Raw genomic sequence first — 14,532 nt, 5'->3', positions numbered from 1 at the left:
TTTTGGTTGAGCAGCAGGGATCATACTATTTGTGCTGTTCATCTTGGACAGGGTAGACTTTGTCCTTTCTTTAAAATTGCTGGTTGGGCACTTTTTAGATAAAAGTGACCTTTTATTATATTTTTTAAAATTTATTTGTTTTTTAAATGTTTCAAAGCTTTGCATATTTCATGGATTTGTAAGTTGCTTGGAGACTGTTTTTATGGAAAACTACAAATACATGAAAATACTATTACTACTACTACTACAATGTGTTGGAGAGGTCAACGTGGTGCATACACAACATGAATGTTGAAAGATTCAAGACAGACAAGAGAAAGTACTTTTTCACATAGCACATAGTTAAACTATGGGATTTGCTCCCACAAGAGGCAGTGATGGCTGCCAACCTGGATGGCTTTAAAAGAGGATTACAGATTAATGGAGGATAAGGCTAGCTACTAACCATGATGTCTATTTTCTACCTCTGCTGTTGGTGACAGTATGCTTCTGAATACCAGTTGAGGGAAATTGGGGAGAGAGCTGTTGCACTCGTCCTGCATGCAGGCTTCTCTTGGGCATCTGGCTGGCTACTATGAAAACAGGATACTGCATTAGGTGGGCCGTTGGCCTGATGCAAGAAGGCTTATCTTGTATTTGCATGCAGGAGGGTTCCAGGTTCAACTCCTTGCCCATGCAGGTAACAAGGCCAGAGAGCAGGTGATGGAGAAGACCTCTGTCTGAGACCCTGAAGAGGTACTACTAGATGGACAAGTAGCCAGACCTGGTTTAAGTTTCCCAATTCTGTTTCCAGTTCTTGCAGTGGGGAGAAAAAGCAGCATATATACAAGTATGGATTACGGATTTGTTAAACTAATTGTAGGTGTGAACATGATTCCTATGTAATATAACTATTCCCATCAGACTTCTTAATCAGCGAAGAGAGTAGCTTGCATGCTAGAAGCACACATTATAGAGGAATCACTTTGAAGGCATCTAGGAGTCAAATGGATTATTGCACAGAATGAGAAACAACTGGTAGCTCTACAGCAATTATTTAGGATGGGGTGTTCTGTTGTGTTTTCATTCTTTCAAGCCACAAGCTGTGTGCTGCTCAGTGACTGAATACTGTTGTACTCATGGAACATTTCATTTTGGGCTGTTCTCCCCTGTTCCTGGCTGAAACTCAAGCTTCATATCTTTGCATTGCAGGATTCCTTTCTGCAAACCTTGCTGTTTGCAAAGGACCCAGTGTAACATGAGACTAGCTCCATTTCCCAGCAGGCAGCAAGTTAAAGATCTTCATGGAGACCAGCTGCAGAGACAGGTGTTATTCTCCTTTACTTTCCTCCCTTTATGTTTGCAGATGGGTTCTCTAACAACGCTGTGAGGCACTGAAGGAAATGGGTGGACTTTATCAGCGTAAGAAATGCTTTAATTCAGATAATATTGTTGTTTTTTTAAAAAACTTTATTGTAACTGTACCTGTTCATATCCTCCTCTCAAGCACCATAATTTCTCTGCCACGCCCATACACCATTCACAGTTCAGCTATGTAGGCTACTTGTATGCTATATCTCTGAAGATCAAGGATCTTGCTCTGCTGAAAGGAGGGCAGATGAATTTGGATATGGATGATAGCCAAACTGTTCTAAAATGTGAGGGTGTTGATGCTTTGACCTCACTTTTTTGGCTAGATTCAGTCTACAGATTAGGTGGCAATAAGATTGTGAGCCAAACTGATGTAGTATGCAGGGGTGCAGTTGTCTGGGGTTGCAGGGGGTTGCTGACCCAGTATTTTTTTGGGAGCAGGGCCTCAGCCAGGTCCCTTGTACAAGCCAGTCAGCATGATGGGAGTATATTAGCCACTGAGAAGAGTACTTGTCCTTTTGTGCTGATTGAATCCAGTGAGAGTGAAAGGAGGTGAGTCAGCCACTGAGAAGACTCTTGGCAGTAGCTAACACACAGGCTCCAATTTCATGCTGACTGGCTCCTAGGGATGTCTGTTGCAGTGGAGTGTGGATGACAGGGAGAGCACTGGAGATGAGGAAAAGCGGAAAAGGAGGCATGGCTGTGAGAGTGTGTGGTGTGGCTAGTATGAAAGGAACCTGCATTTCTGAATTTGCCACTACAGTACTGGTAGTCTGACCCTTGGGATGGTGCAAATTGTAGCATATGGGTTTCACATAGGCTTTCAGCATGATATAGTCAGTGTTTAGAAAGATTGTTTACACAGTCCTTCTCTAGAGTGTCCCTTACAATTTTTTCAGCAGCAGCTACAGCAGCTCACCTGTTCCATTTTCAGGTAGAACTGGATTAACAACTATATAAATGGAGCATCTGCAGGAGAGCCTTGGGGAAGAAATTGGGAATTGCTATCTACATGGCAGATCTTGGTGTGAAGGGGACTTTTCAGCCAGCTAGTGTTACATGGGCATGCATATATTGAATTGGCCCATCTCACTCAGTGCTGTCTATGCTGACTGGCAAATGGTCTCCAGAATTTCAGACAGGGATTTCTCCCAGCCCTACCTGGAGATACTGGGAATTGAAACTGGGACAATCTGGATGCAAAACAGTTGCTCTGTTTCTTCCCCAAAGAGAGAAATAGAATTAAAGCGTACTGCTGAGGGAATGAGACAAAAACAATAATTATTCAACTTGCACTACATTTAAAAAAAACATAAGCAACTCTTGGCAAGAATAACTGTGGTGTTTTGCAAGTAGACAAATTGCAAATAGAAAGGATTTAGGTTGGGGAATATTGTATGTATGTTAATCCAAAGAAACTGCTAAGCTGTGGGAAATAATTGGAAAGACCACTTACTGCACACTGGTGCAGACTACTGTAGCAAGAATATTGACTGGTTAGGGTTGCCAGGTCAGAAGCATCCCAAAACCTGAGATTTGAGGGGCAGGCCTGAGTGATGTCATGGGGCGGACCTGAGTGATGTCACGGGGCGTGCCTGAGTGATGTCATTAAGCATGATACATTAAGCATCAACCACTGTTGCTTGGAGCATACAATTTAAAAAAATCTGACTGGAAATTAAGCTAGACATCTTAGCTAAAAAATGGAGCCTGGGTAGGGAACATTTAATCTAGCCTACTTGCTTTCGGCAAGACGGGTTTAAGTGCCTTCAGGCCAGGCCAGTCACCAGAAGGCCACTGTAGGAAGAAAGGAGCCTAATGTTGTGGAGATGTTAGATGGGAGCATTCGGGAGTAAAGATGGATGCCCCTGAAGGCTGCAATTCTAAACACACATACTAAGGGACTAAGCCCCCATAGAACTCAACAGGACTTACTTCTGAGTAGATATAGTTTGGATTGTGCTGTTGGTAAAGCTTGACTAGGGATCCTCTGCAAAGACATCCATATCCAAGCAGGGTTGGCAACCCCCTGCCTGGAATGCCCTGCCCTATCTTTTAATGTGGCTGCTCCAAACTCCTTTACAGATTTGACCCTTCACTTCAGAAAGAGGTCTGAGAAATGAGTAAGAGTAAGAAGATTCTCTACCCTTTCTGTCTGTATAGATGCCCTCATCCTTCCCCTGCGCCCAGCAGAAGCTCTGGGCCAGGCGGGATGCAGTGGCATCTCATAGATGACACCCTCCCCTTTCCTGGGGTATATGATTTGTCCTGTCCCAGAGCAGAGTTTGGGGTGGGCACCCCCAGTTACTTATCTTTTATGATTTTATGACATCGTTATGTATTTATGATAATATCAGAAGCCTGATGATTTTGATTGTATAATTGTATTGTTATTCTTGACGGGGAGAGTCCCCCGATCACAGTGATATATCATACAGGGTACCCCTACATATATTTTGGGGCTCAGAGACATATTAAGTTTGGTTTGAAGTTGCTGTAGTTGTCAACTCTTCTTTTTTAGTGTTTTGAACTTTCCAGCAAATAAGGAACTGGGAACTTGGAACCAACTTCAGCGTCATATCAGTTAAATAGATTAAACAGTTGCGGGGGGCGGCTGACGTTTTGGTGTATATCTTGGGAACCAGACCACCTAGAAACTTAATTTTTTTAAAAAGATTGAAGCTGAGAGTCGGGAGATTAAGGGGTGCTTGCCGGAGAGCCAGAGGGCCCCCCCAAAAACCAGAAACTCTGCCCAAAAACTGGAGACCTGGTAACTCTACTGGTTGTCTAGGTGAGCTCATATGACTCCAGTTCTGAAGAGCCACATATGTCCTGGGTGTGGAACCTGTGGCCCTCCAGATTTTGGTAGATGACAAATCCCATCATCCCTGGTCAGTGGGCATACTGGCTGGGACTGATGGGAGTTGGACTCCAACAGTAGCTGGAGGGCCACAGGTTCTCCACCCCTGACTTATGTGAAACCATTTTTTGGGGAAAACACTCATTATATATCAGTTTCTTTTTATCAGCCGTACATCATATTTGCAAGAATAACAGTCGGGATTTTACAACGTGGAAAATAGGGATTCTAGACTCATCGTCTCAGTGAATGCAGGGTATAGATTTTTATTCCCAAGGTACTAACATCTGTTGTTTTCTCATCCTCCCATCCTACAGTGTAATCACTTACTCAAAATTCCAAGATGAAAATAGCATTTCTCAAGTTATATCACATCATTCTTTGGTATGATCCAGAGGCAGATGTGTTGACAGCTTTGGAATTTATTCTTTTTAGTTGCTAATTATAGAAGTGTTAGCTTATGCAATTTCGCATCCCATGAAATATAGTGTCACTAATATGGGCTAAATATGTGGAGAGATTATTATAGGATGTGAAGGGATATAATTATTATATGCACTACTTATTAATCACATGTGAAAGAAAAAATCTATTCAGGGTAATATGAGTGTTATGTATGACACTCATAAGTGAAAACTAAAATATCTTTCTGATGTAACGTAAGGTAAACTATATTATAGTAAAGGAATCCATGTAAATTATGTAGCCCAGGGGTTGCCAACCTTTTTGGACTAAAGGGCACACTTAAAATTTTGAGAGAGTGCTGGGGGCACCAGTCACAAAATGAGTGCCATGGGAGGTTTCATATACAAAATGCTTCCCATGGGGTGTGTGGCATAACACAAAATTAGAGAGTAGTTATGGTGAAATTCCTCCTTTTGAGATTGAGAGTATCGAAGAAGCTGAGAGCAATGCCGTCAGGAGTCTAGACCAAGAGGCTAGACTCCTAGCAGGGTCACCCAGGGTAGAATGGTCAAAGCTGAGACACCAGACTAAGATGCATCCAGATTCAGAGGAAGGCATTGGTAAACCAACTCTTCACCCTTGCCCTTTAAAGCTTGCCTAGGGAATTTGACCGAGTGGATCCAGGGTGTGGTCAACATGTCATTGTAGGAGGGAGTGGTTCCAGCCGCCCTGAAAAAGGAGGTGATCCAACCGCTCCTGAAAAAGCTCACCCTGGACCCATCAGTCGGTGACAATTACCAACTGGTCACAAATACCCCCTTCTAAGGGAAGGCGATTGAGAGGGTTGTGGTGTAGCAATTGCAAGTACTCTTGGATGAAACAGATTATCTTGACCCATTCCAGTCTGGATTAAGGCCTGGTGATGGGACTGAATCAGCCTTGGTCACCCTGATGGATGACCTTTATTGGGAGAAGGACAGGGAGAGTGCATCCCTGTTACTCTTACTTTATCTGTCAGTGGCTTTTGATACCACTGACCATGGTATCCTTCTGGGCTGACTTGGTGAGATGGGTATTGGAGGCGCTTTTTTACAGTGGTTCCAATCCTATCTCCAAGATCATTTTCAGAGACTAGCATTGGGTGATGGTATTTTGGCCCCCTGGCAGTTGTACTGTGGAGTGCCACAGGGTACCATCTTGTCCCCCATGATGTTTAACATCTATATGAAGCCCTTGGGAGTGGTCATCAGGAGATTTGGGGTGAGGTGTCAGCAGTATGCTGAAGATACCCAGCTCTATTTCTCTGTAACATCTGAATCAGGAGAGGCTGTGCAAGCCCTTGACTGCTGCCTGGACTTGGTGGTGGGCTGGATGAGGACCAATAAACTGAGTCTGAATCCTACAAGATGGAGGCGTTGTGGGTTGGTGGTTTCCATTCAGATAATTGGTTAGTTGCCTGCTTTGGATGGGGTCTTACTCCCTCTGAAAGAGCAGATCTGTAGTCTGGGGTTGCTCCTGGATCCACTGTTGTCCACACACTGGTAACCTCTAGGCTGGATTACTGTAATGCACTCTATGTGGAGCTGCCCTTGAGGTTGGTCTGGAAGCTGCAGCTGGTGCAAAATACCGCAGCAAGGCTGCTCACTGGCGCAGGGTATCACCAACATGTCACCCCACTGCTGAAATAATTACACTGGCTGCTCATTTGCTACTGGGCCAAGTTCAAGGTTCTAGTCTTGGTGTACAAAGCCTTATACAGCTTGGGACCAGGATACCTGGAAGACTGTCTTATCTTATATACCCAGTTGATCACTGTGCTCTGCAGGTGAGGGCCTCCTGAAGGTGCCATCTTATCAGGAGGTCCATTCCGCACAAAATAGGAAATGGACCTTTAGTGTGGCAGCACCTACCCTGTGGAATTCCCTACCCTTAAACATTAGACAGGCACCATCTCTGTTATCTTTTTGGCACCTATTGAAGACCTTCCTCATTCAACAAGCTTTTTAAGTTGAGATGTTATCCCAGTCTGCGTCTGTGTTGGAACTGCTTTTTAATGTTCTTAAACCTTTAAAAAAAATGTTTTCAACCTTTTTTTCTTTTAAAGATGTCTTGAAAGCTTTTTAAAAATGTTTTTAAAGATGTTTTGTTTTAATGTATTTTAAAGTCTGTTTTTATTATGTTTTAAAGTGTTTTTGGTGCTTTTGTTTGCCACCCTGGGCTCCTGCTGAGAGGAAGGGTGGGATATAAATCAAATAATAAATAAATAATAATAAATAAATACCTTTTGCCATGACAACCCTATGAACAGAGTATCCAAAATGCAACATGAGATGAGACCGCCCAGGTCAAATGGCACTCAACGAGCTACTGGGAAAGAACAAAAGAGAAGCATGAGTAGCACTGTGACTAATAATGCCACTGAGTTAAAGCCGAATGAAAGCCGCGAGGCTGATGTGTACAGATGCGAAAGGAGAGTCCAGAGTTGTACAACGCACACAATAGGATCACGGAATGCGAGAAGCATGAACCAGGGAAAGTTATCAAGCAAGAAATAGAACGTATCAACATTACAATACTTGGCATGAGTGAATTAAAATGGACAGGAATGGGACATTTTCAATCAGGCAACTACAAAATATTTTATGCAGGAAATGAGAAATTAAGAAGAAACAGGGTTGCTTTAATAGTGAGAAATGATGTAGCAAAAGCAATTAGGAGCTATAATGCAAGGTCTGAGTGAGTGGTATCAATGAGATTAAATGGGAAACCTATTAACATAACCATCATCCAAGTCTATGCTCCAACAGCAAACACAGAAGAAGAGGAATTGGAAAGATTTTTTGCAGAAGTACAGGAAGAAATTGATCACATGCCAAAATAAGATGTTCTGATAATCATGGGAGACTGGAATGCAAAAGTAGGGAACAGAGAAGAACTAGAAATTGCGGGGAAATGGGGATTAGGAGACAGAAAAGAAGCAGGAAAAAAACTTATTGAATTCTGTGAAGCCAATAATTTGTTTTATGCAAACACATTTTTTGAGCAACCGAAAAGACGACTGTACACGTGGACATCACCAAATGGTCAATATAGGGATCAAATTGATTATATAATTGGTAGCAGAAGATGGAGAAGTTCCATACTTTCTGTGAAAACAAGACCAGGAGCAGACTGCGGTACAGATCATGAACTGATAACATTGAAGATCAGAGTAAAGCTAAAGAAGAACAAGAAAGCAATCATAATGCCAAAATATAATTTAAGTAACATCCCAGAAGAATATAAAGATCAAATAAGGAACAGATTTGAGACTTTAAACTTAGTAAATAGAGAACCAAAAGACAATACCTCTAATTAAAAAGATAGACCTCAATGGATGACTGATGAAACTCTTAAAATGGTTAAAGAAAGAAGGAAATTAAAAGCGAAAGGAAATAGAAACAGTCAGAACCCTAAATGCAATAATACAGCAACTAGTATGTAGGGACAAAGAGAACTATTACAATAGTTATTGTATATTTATTATTTATTTATTTATTTTTAAAACTTATATACCGACCGACTAGCAATAGCTCTCTGGGCGGTGAACAAAAATACAATAAAATACAGGAAAATACAAAAGCATCACAATCTAAAATCAAATTTCACAATCTAAAAACTGCATAACTAAGATCAAATTACAAACATTACCATCATTAAACAAAAAATTAAAATGCCTTGGAGAAGAGAAAGGTTTTAACTTGGCGCCGAAAGGATGATAGGGTGTATAGAAATAGAAGAGCACAACAAAAAAGGTAGAACAAGAGCCCTATCCCAAAAGATTAGAGAAATGAAAGGGACATTTAAACCATGAGTAGGGATGTTGAATAATCAACAGGGGAAACACACTGACTGACAGAGATAAAATCAAAGGAAGATGGAAGCAATACACTGAAGAACTATAGAAAAGAGATGACAGGATGACATATTCATTCATGAAGAATCCGTATGATGAAGAACCAGAAATTTTAGAATGTGAGGTGGAATCTGCTCTTAAAATTCTTAGAAGAAACAAATCACGAACAGATGGCATACCAATAGAGTTGCTATAAGCTACTGAGACTGAATCTGTCCAAATTTTGACAAAAAATTGTCAAGAAATATGGAAAACTAAACAATGGTCAACAGACTGGAAGCGTTCAATATACAACCCAATTCCAAGAAAGGGGATCCCAGGCAATGCAGTAATTATCAAACTATTGCCTTAATATCCCATGCAAGTAATGTAATGCTCAAGATTCTACAACAAAGGCACTTACCATATATGGCATGAGAAATGCCAGATGTCCAAGCTGGATTTAGAAAGGGAAGAAGTACCAGAGATCATATCGTAAACATACATTGGATAATGGAACGGACCAAGGAATTTCAGAAGAAACCACCTTGTGCTTTATAGATTACAGCAAAGCCTTTGATTGTGTAGATCATGAAAAACTATGGAATGCTTTAAAAGAAATGGGGGTGCCACAGCATCTGATTCTCCTGATACACGACCTATACTCTGGACAAGAGGCTACTGTAAGGACAGAATATGGAGAAACTGATTGGTTCCCAATCGGAAATGATGTGAGACAGGGGTGTATTTTATTACCCTATTTGTTTAATCTATATGCAGAACATATCATACAGAAAGTGGAACTGGACCAAGATGAAGGAGGTGTGAAAATTGGAGGGAGAAATATCAATAATTTAAGATATGCAGACGATATACCATACTCTTAGCAGAAACAAGTAATGATTTGAAACGAATGCTGATGAAAGTTAAAGAGGAAAGCACAAAAGCAGGACTACAGCTGAATGTCAAAAAGACTAAAGTAATGACAACAGAAGATTTATGTAACTTGAAAGTTGACAATGAGGACATTGAACTTGTCAAGGATTATCAATACCTTGGCATTACATTAATACATTAACCAAAATGAAGACAGTAGTGGGGAGGGCAGCTATAAGAGAAACAGAAAAGGTCCTCAAATGCGAAGATGTATCACTGAACACTAAAGTCAGGATCATTCAGACCATGGTATTCGCGATCGCTATGTATGGATGTGAAAGTTGGACAGTGAAAAAAGTGGATAAGAGAAAAATCCACTCATTTGAAATGTGGTGTTGGAGGAGAGTTTTGTAGATACCATGGACTGCGAAAAAGACAAATAATTGGGTGTTAGAACAAATTAAACCAGAACTATCACTAGAAGCTAAAATGATGAAACTGAGGTTATCATACTTTGGACACAGAATGAGAAGACATGATTCATTAGAAGAGACAATAATGCTGGGGAAAACAGAAGGGAGTAGAAAAAGAGGAAGACCAAACAAGAGATGGATTGATTCCATAAACGAAGCCACAGACCTGAACTTACAAGATCTGAACAAGGTGGTTTATCACAGATTCCATTGGAGGTCACTGATTCATAGGGGCGCCATAAGTCGAAATCAGCTTGAAGGCACATAACAACAACATGGTGAAATTGTTCCATAATTGTGTTTCCATACTAGAAAAGGCTTGACCTGTTGAATTTCTGCTGCCATACAACTGTTAAATGCACAAGAACCATATTTATCCCCAATGCCAACCCTAAAACAAAGGCTAAGTAAGCCCCATTAAACATAAAGAGACTTACTTCTGAGTAGGGATGTATACCACTGTACTGTAAGTTAACTATACAGTGAATTCTTAATGAGTCTCTGGTCTTTAGGTCCTGCAAAGCGGGAAACATGCCTAAGTCTCTTTGCAAAGTTTTCACATTTGCCTTTTGTGGGGAGGAGGATTCTTTAACATTAACCTGCACTTATTGTGGAGCAGCATTCGCAGAAAATAATTTGTAGGTACTACCTGATCTCAGACAAACCCAGCACAGGAAAGATGTATCCTGGTTGCTAGTGAAGAAGAAAGGGCAAACCATGGAGATTGCAAGGAAAAGAGACAGAAGCTGGAAAAGTACACTAAAAGGGAGCGCAAAATAGCAGCTCTTCAGGACCCAGGGATTCCTATTCCCTGGTGTTCAAACAACAACCTTACCAGTCACAGCTGTGACTTCATTCATTGGCTAATAGCACTGACAGGTAGGAGCAGCCAGGGTGACTAATTTGACAGAAATGTCTTAGAAAGATACCTGCATATTTTGCTCGATATCTTTCTTTCTGGGAGGGCTTGAGATTTACTATATATATTTTTAATGAAAGCTCAGGATCTGTGTTACCTGCTGGGGCCCCCACTGAAGGCCTTTGCAAGTGTTGTAGAACCTATGGGTGTTGGTTTGGAGATCCCCAGATATAGCCTATGTATGATTTAAAATGGATTGTTTCCATAGATCAGAATTAGATATTATTTTTGAATAAGCTTGACATTTCTTTATATTTGTTAGATGCATATTATATTTTCATGCATTTAGATCATACATAGCAATCTTTCTCCTGATTTTCCATGTTCTAACCTTTAAATTAAGAACTTTTTATCTTGACTAAACTTTGCAAATCTTCTGCATATTTTGACATTTATTTTTATTTTGTTTTAAAAGATTTATAGACTGTGTAACATTAAAAAGGGAAGCTCGGAGGGTGGTAACAAGGGAGAGGGCCTTCTCAGTGGTGGCCCCCAAATTATGGAATGATCACTTTGACGAGGTGCGCCTAGCGCCAACACTGTTATCTTTTCAGTGCCAGGTCAAGACTTTCCTCTTCTCCTAGGCATTTTAGCATGTGTTTTAAATTGTTTCTATATAGTTTTAAATTTTAAAATTGTGTTTTAAATTGTTTTTAAAATATGTGTTTTAAATTGTATATTTGTTTTAAGTTTTTGATTGCTGTAAACCGCCCAGAGAGCTTTGGCTATGGGGCGGTATACAAGTGCAATAAATAAATAAAAATAAATAAATAAAAATACCAAAAAGTTGAACAAAAATGAAAAACACAACACATAATAATATAAAATTAATAAAAATATAATATAATTTCACACTTCCATGGAGTTTCCTCCGCTTTGTTGTTCCTCATCTGGTTCAGCATGCTGCTGTTCTTCTACCTCTTATACTTCTCTTTGCTGTTGTTGTTCCAGAGTTCTGTCTAAGAACTCTTCATCTTAGTGATTGGCTTAAGTTATAGGAAGCCAGATTTCAGCTGAACATCAGGAAAAATTTCCTAACTGTTAGAGCGGTATGACAATAGAACCAATTTCCTAGTGAGATGGTAGGCTCTCCAGCACTGGAGGAATTCATGAGGCAGCTGGACAGGTACCTTTCAGGTATGCTTTAATTTGGATTCCTGTATTGAGTTGGGGGTTGGACTCAGTGGCCTTATAGGCCCCATCCAACTCTACAATTCTATGCTTCTATGCTCCCATCATCACATCCCACATGCCAAATTCTCTCTAAGGGTCAACATGGGTTGCAGGGATGTCTGCAGATGAGCAGGAACCCTGAGTGCTCAGAGCTCTATTTCAAAGGCAAAACCTATGCACATTCTGTGGGCTTGCCCACTGCAGACATATTTTTAATCCATGGAAAAATTAATCCTTTGAGAGGAGCCAGCATGGAATACAATGGTGAGGGTAGGACAAGTACATGTGCTGTAACTGTTCTCACTCATGTGGCTATAGGACTTAAGACATGCTAAAATAGGAAACAATATCTCCATCATACACTGATAGAGCTGCCCTACATTTTCTGCACCAGTGACAGCCAACATGGTGCTCTTCAGATGATGTTGGATCCCTGACTGTTGGCCCTGCTCACTGGGAATTATGGGAGTTGGAGTCCAATAACAACTGGATGGCACCACATTGGCTACCTCTGGTCTAGAGCAATGTTCTGATTGGAGGCAACAAGCTTCAGACTCATTAATCCATCAGTGATGGATTTTATTTATTTATTTATTTATTAAATTTATATACCGCCCGACTAGCGATACGTATTAAAAATGTACCATGCACATAGATGTTAATGTCCAAAATATATATTGACGAAGAGGTGAAAGATTGCACAGCAAAAGAGCAGACTTCAGTTTCAAAGTGTTAAAGAGGGGATTCACACAACCACATATTTCATGTGGCAAGTCCTGCTCCGCCCACCTGAGTGAAGCCTGGACGGGCAGTGCGTATTTGCGGCTGGGGTTGAAGCCCGAGTTGCCATGGGAAGAAAGGGCAGCCATCACCTGTTGTGCAGAGAGTGCATGCGTGGTGCGCTGCATAAGTGGGCGGGGTGGCAGCAAGCCTATTTAAGCCTGGGGCACCCGCCCAGTCCTCCTCTTGGTGCGCAACGGGATGAAAGAGGACCGAACAGAGTGTGCTGTATGTGGTTGGTGCCATTTTGTTTGGCGCCGTGGTCTTTGGCGGCAGGGAGTTGTTTGGCAGCTGGGTGATCTGGGGCTCCAGAGCGCCCTGGGGATTGGGGGCAGACCTGAGTTTTGCCCCCCCTCAACTGCAACAGCGTGGGTGGTGCTACTTTTGTGTGGTGCTTGGAGCAGGCCTTTCTTAAGGCCTCTTTCTAGCTGCCACACCCCCACCCACACGTGGAGTGGATTAAAGGGGAGTAGGAGAAAACTTCTACCCCCCCCCTGCTCAGGGTGGTTTATAGAAGTGGGGATGGCTCAGGCTGTGTAGGCTTTTAAAGCAAGTCACCCCCACAGGCCTTGCTGGCCTTCAAGCCTTCCCACACACACAGGGTGGTCATTGGGATAGGAGAGGAAATATAAGGGAGGAGGCAGCACAGGCCTTGTGGGCATTCCAAAGCCCCCCCCGCACACAGGATGGTTTATAGGGAGGTGGTTGTTTAAGCTGTGGGGGCTGGTAATTCACTCACCCTATCAAATTTGGAACTCAACTGATTCTTATAGTTTCACTGAATGTGGTTAATTCATTTGATTAATTAACTGAGTTGATTATGCCTCCTAAGAAAGGTATGGGGGGGCAAAGGGTAAAGGTAAGGCCCCTAAGGCACCACCCAAGCATCTGCCCATGATGGAAGTGTTGTCGGATGAGGATGAGGTGCCCCCATGGGTGGCTATCCTGGCCTGCTTGGATGCACTGGAGAGGCAGGGGGGCAGTTAGGGAGGCAGGATCAGTCAGGTCCTGATCTTCCCGGGCTGGTGGGGGCGAGACCTAAGTTAGCTAAGAAGCAATTGGGGAAGAATAGTAAGGCCTCTAATGTGAATGCTGTCAATTTAATTTTAACATGGCTGGATGCACTAGAGTCTGGGCCTAGCACGGCCCCCATGGCAACATCTAGAGGGGGAGCGATGTTGAGGCCTGTCCCGGAGCGCCAGTTGGCTGAGGTTTCATCAACAGCAACCGTGGAAGCTGAGTCAGCCATGCAGGCTTAATGGCCTGGTTGGCCTGGTTGGGGAATGCCACCGTGGGGGCCTTGGGCTCAAGGCCAGAGATGGCTGGCTGCCCCACCTGGCAGAGTGGAACCAATCCCAGCAGCTGGGGCCGGTTTGGGAGTTGAGATTTCTGGTCAGAACCAGCAAGCACCGATCATGGCAGCTTGTGACCAGGTATGGCAGCCATCTGTGCCAAATCTGGAGGCTGAGGCTGCCTCAGTGGAGAGAGTGAGCCAGCCTGTGCAGCTGGTGGTGCTTTCTAAGGTGCCTGAACAGCCAGCCAAGGAGGTTGCTGAGGATTTGTTGGGGACTATTGCTGAAGATGCTATTCCCATTGGGGAAATGTCAGCACTGTTTGGTTTCCACCTGCTCCCCACCACAAAGGAATTTTGCAGGGGAAGTATGTGGACTTGTTCTCCCTATTATACCAGGAGCCTCCTAAGAAGGACAAGGAAAAAGGTGAGGACCGGGACCAGGACAGATCGAGGTGTAGGAAGGTGGACAGGACATGGGCACGCTGGCTGCCAGCCTACCTGATTTATGCAGGGGTTATATTGCAGAAG

General features: G+C 42.5%; 1 long non-coding RNA gene across 1 annotated transcript in view; it reads left to right on the top strand.

Annotated features, from left to right (window-relative positions):
- The first annotated feature begins 1,324 nt into the window (after nt 1-1,324).
- LOC133388497 (uncharacterized) overlaps nt 1,325-14,532 on the top strand; it is a 49,239-nt gene continuing 36,031 nt past the window's right edge. The window contains exon 1 of the long non-coding RNA XR_009763833.1: nt 1,325-1,401. This is a non-coding gene — a long non-coding RNA (uncharacterized LOC133388497). The remainder of the gene's footprint in view (nt 1,402-14,532) is intronic.

This window comes from Rhineura floridana, chromosome 7, assembly GCF_030035675.1.
Source record: "Rhineura floridana isolate rRhiFlo1 chromosome 7, rRhiFlo1.hap2, whole genome shotgun sequence".
Lineage (NCBI taxonomy): Eukaryota > Metazoa > Chordata > Lepidosauria > Squamata > Rhineuridae > Rhineura > Rhineura floridana.
Note: the sequence above shows the minus strand (reverse complement) of the source record. Positions and strands in the feature narration are given on the sequence as shown.